Genomic DNA, 4,513 nt, shown 5'->3' on the forward strand with positions numbered 1-4,513 from the left:
GCATGCCTATGTGTTTGTATAAAAGTGTCTGAATGCACTGTCTTGCTGTGTAAGTGTGTTATTTGTGTGTGTGTGTGTGTGTGTGTGTGTGTGTGTGTGTGTGTGAGAGAGAGAGAGAGAGAGAGAGAGAGAGAGAGAGAGAGAGAGAGAGAGAGAGAGAGAGACATGATTAGCTCCACAGGTGACCTATTCTCTATAGGAAAGCATACTTTTCTGGTATTTTCTCAGCTACATATAATACAAAATATCTGCTCACACACAAGCACACACATCCATTGGCAAACTCATGAATATCTAGAATAACTCGTTCTTTCTCAAGTAGATTTTGTTGTTCTCTCATGCTACATACACAAAAGTATCTGGACACAATCTCTGCTGACAGACACACACACACACACACACACACACACACACACACACACACACTCCATGAGTCAGCCCGAGCAGACAGGGTCATATTGACCCCCATGCCTCAGCCCATGGATTAAACAGACAGACAAATGAATGCAGGTGTTGTGCGGTGTGACCCCCAGTAAATACAGAGATGACCGCGATAGAGGAGTCAAGAGTCTGCACATGTCTGCAATACTGTGCTGTGCTATGATGCTGTGCTCTGTGTGTGTGTGTGTGTGTGTGTGTGTGTGTGTGTGTGTGTGTGTGTGTGTGTGTGTGTGTGTGTGTGTGTGTGTGTGTGTGTGTGTGTGTGTGTGTGTGTGTGTGTGTGTGTTTGTGTGTATGTGTGTGTGTGTGTGTGTGTGTGGGGGGGGGGGGGGGTTCTTTTGTGTTTAGCCATGTATGTTTCTTTATATTTGTTGTGTTGTGGTTCACTGGGGGTTGAAATCTTTTTAAACTGTGTTTTGTTGTGTTCTGTTGTATTATACGTCCTGGTGCCTTCTTTAGTTACCAGTCCATTTTTCACTGATGTTTATTTTTCTGCTGGTGCACTATGCTTTTTTTCTCGTGTTGTGTCTTGTGTTGGTAAAATGTGTTGTGTTGTGTAGCAAACGCTGTGTTGCCTAAGTTCCTATATTTACAGAATTATTGACAAAACCCACCAGCCGCTAAGCCCAGAAAGCTGGCAGAATCGCTAATCCGTTTAGCTCAGTGGGGACCAATCTTTCAGATGTATACATATTCCGTCACTCGCAGACAATCAGTCAGTCCACACACGTTATGATATGTTCGCACATGTACAGTACATGCATACAGAACATGCATGGACAGGGGAATATGTGTACAACATGGTTTATGGTTAAGTCTTTTTCACTCATAGGTATGTGCTGTTGTGTACGTACAGACGTGATACGCGCTCACGCAGAGGGATGCCCTGGTGGCTCTCAAAACGTGTCTTTTTTTGTCCTTCAAACAGATATGTTACATAAGGACACACACACACACACACACACACACACACACACACATACACACACACACACACACACACACACACACACACACACACACACACACACACACACACACACACACACACACACACACACACACACACACACACACACACACACACACACACACACACACAGCCATGCACAGAGTACATGTGTGCATCTGCAAAAACAGATTTGGAAACAATCATCACTGTCCCACAGACATCCATTTACGTAAACACTCCCTCTCTCTCAAACACACACACACACACAAACACACACACACACACACACACACACACACACAGAGGTTGTGGTGGACAGGTGATAATTTTTAACAGAGTGGAGATTAGGTTAATGAGAGGTCAATAGGTGACAGCAGTTTCCTCTGGAAGCCACTGATAGCTCTCACTGCTGATGAACTTTGACCTCTGCCACAAACCAGCCATCAGCAGAATGGGGTCATTTAGATCGGCCGTCGGATTAGACCCGTAAGGGTTACATGCACCCCCACACACACCGTGTGTGTGTACGTTGGAATAAGGGGTGTCAGAAACACAGCCATTAGTGCTGATGAGTGGAGAAGGCCTGTTAGCATGGGTGGCCTTTTGTGGCACAGGCTGCAATAAAACCTCAATCAATCTCACACACACACACACACACACACACACACACACACACACACACACACCACATGCACACCCACATGCACACGCACACTCACACACACACACACACACACATATACATGCAGGTGGGTATTTGAAATCTGTGCAATCATAATCTTCTTTTGGAACACGAGCCAATGACTTATTCAGCTGTTCAAAAAAGAGTTTCTCTCTCTCTCTCTCTCTGTGTAGTTGTGTATGTATATTTCCCTGTGTCTGAAGGTGGCAATGATGAGGGATTTGATCTAAGATAATCTTAACACTGAAATTATTAATAGCAAATAAACATGACACTAAAATTCACTGGAAAATTGCCTGGATTCCGCAACCATATATTATTTTGGGGTGCCACAGTCATCTAATTACAGATAAGGAGATGCTGAATGTCATGTGGGCAGATGGGTTTGAAACACTGAACCCTGGCGAAGCCAATGATAGCACTGGGAGAGACTCCCAGCTCTGTTTGTCCCTCACTACTTGCTGTCCGAGCTGCCTCTGCCACCAGGGACTCTGGCCCTTAATCTCAGATCTAGGCTGACTGACAGTGCCGAGTTCTGCTGTGATTTCACTGATGACTGGTGACCTTTAGGCCTCTCTCTCTCTCTCTCTCTCTCTCTCTCTCTCTCTCTCTCTCACACACACTCTATCTCTCTCACACATACATACATACACACACACACACACACACACACTCTCTCTCCATCTCATCTTCTCTGTCTCCCTCTTTCTATCTTGCTCTCTCTGCCCCTGTGTGTCTCTCTCTCCTCTCCTCTCCTCCCCCATCACCCTCTGTTCTTTCTGTTCTTTCCTGATGATGGGTGCCATGAGGGACATCAATGACAGACAGGTGATCTGACAAGTCCCCCCCCCCCCTCCCAAAAACAGGCTGTCCATCATTCCAGACACCTGAGGCAGACGTGGTGGTGGCACTGATGGAAGTCTCCAAAAGTAAAGGTCATCACCACGCCAACCTGCCTGGTGCTTCTGCCTCACCCAGGGCATCCGTTAAACGAAAGGCAGATTATCCACTCACTCATAAAAACAACCCAACTATAATGATCTAGCCCAATGATTTGGTTATTAACTCCTAAAACAAAACAAACGCTCCTCTCCTTTACATTCAACATACACTCTTAAAGAGTTTTTGGAGTTATATAGAACTACAGTATGCCGGCTTTAAAGAACCCTTAGAGGTTCCTTTGATGAATTCTTCAAATAGTTTAGAAAACCATTTAGGGGTGCCATATATGAAGCATGCAGTAATAATAAAATATAGCATAATACTTTTTTTCCTAAGAGTGTATTAATCGTATAGTGGGTATAACTCTCTTTGATTGCAGATTGGTCATTATGACCTTACAGTCTGTTATTTATGTCCCAAAACTCAAATCAGTATACTGCACTCATCAGTACACATCCACTAAGTATGCTGATGTACTGTGTCTGCTCACAGCACTGCCAGGGCCACCGGGGTAAGACTGTGTCCATGTCCTCAAGTCAACCGGTGGATCTGAGTGGGCTTCATCGGGTGAGTCAGACTTATGTTCCATGACCTCCCTTCACACGCTGTGGGCTGCGGAGCGATGGATGCGCTGGATGACAGAATTATACGTATAAACACATGCCCACCCACATACAGCACACATGCCTGCAGATACGCACAAGTGTACATCATTGTGCCTAGAGACGTGAAAAGACACAGGCAGATACACACAGGTACACACACACACACACACACACTCACTCACACACACACACACACACACACACACACACACACACACACACACACAGGTGTACACACACACACACACACACACACACACACACACACATACAGACATTCTCTCTCTCTCGCATATGCAAGTTTAAATTGAAATTTTGAGGTCAGATGTTTTTCAATCACATGAACACCACACATAAATTGTTAGGTTAGGGAGTGTCATGTCAACAAACAATTTAGAAGCCTTGCAGTAGACTCCTCTATGACAAAAACAGATCAATTTGAATGCACTTGAAGCAAACTTATGATTTTTTCCCCGTGCATCTCCTTTTGACAAGTTAGAAGAAAATAACATTAGAATTGAGTGACTGTTATTAACACTGAAACATTTTTGAACAAAACATTTTGAAGGTCTAAGCCTGAGTATGATGTACAAAGTGTCCATTGAACTCAGTGCTTAGTCTGAGACAACCTCAGCGAGCAGTCGTTTTTGTATTTCTAAAAATGACATTGATTGCGCAAACGGTAGGACACCGATTGGGGTCCCGTGTTTGAGAAAGCGAAAATCACCCAAGGTCTCATGAGCGAGAGAGAAAAGTAATTGGACGAGACGGAAGAAAAAAAAAAGAATTGACGTGTTTAATCCGATACAGACAGCCTTTATTCTGTCCCAGGTCCACTTAATCGCTTAATCATCGCTCGACTTATTGTCTTATTTTATCGACCCCTCTGTT

Source organism: Sardina pilchardus, chromosome 4 (assembly GCF_963854185.1).
Source record: "Sardina pilchardus chromosome 4, fSarPil1.1, whole genome shotgun sequence".
NCBI lineage: Eukaryota > Metazoa > Chordata > Actinopteri > Clupeiformes > Clupeidae > Sardina > Sardina pilchardus.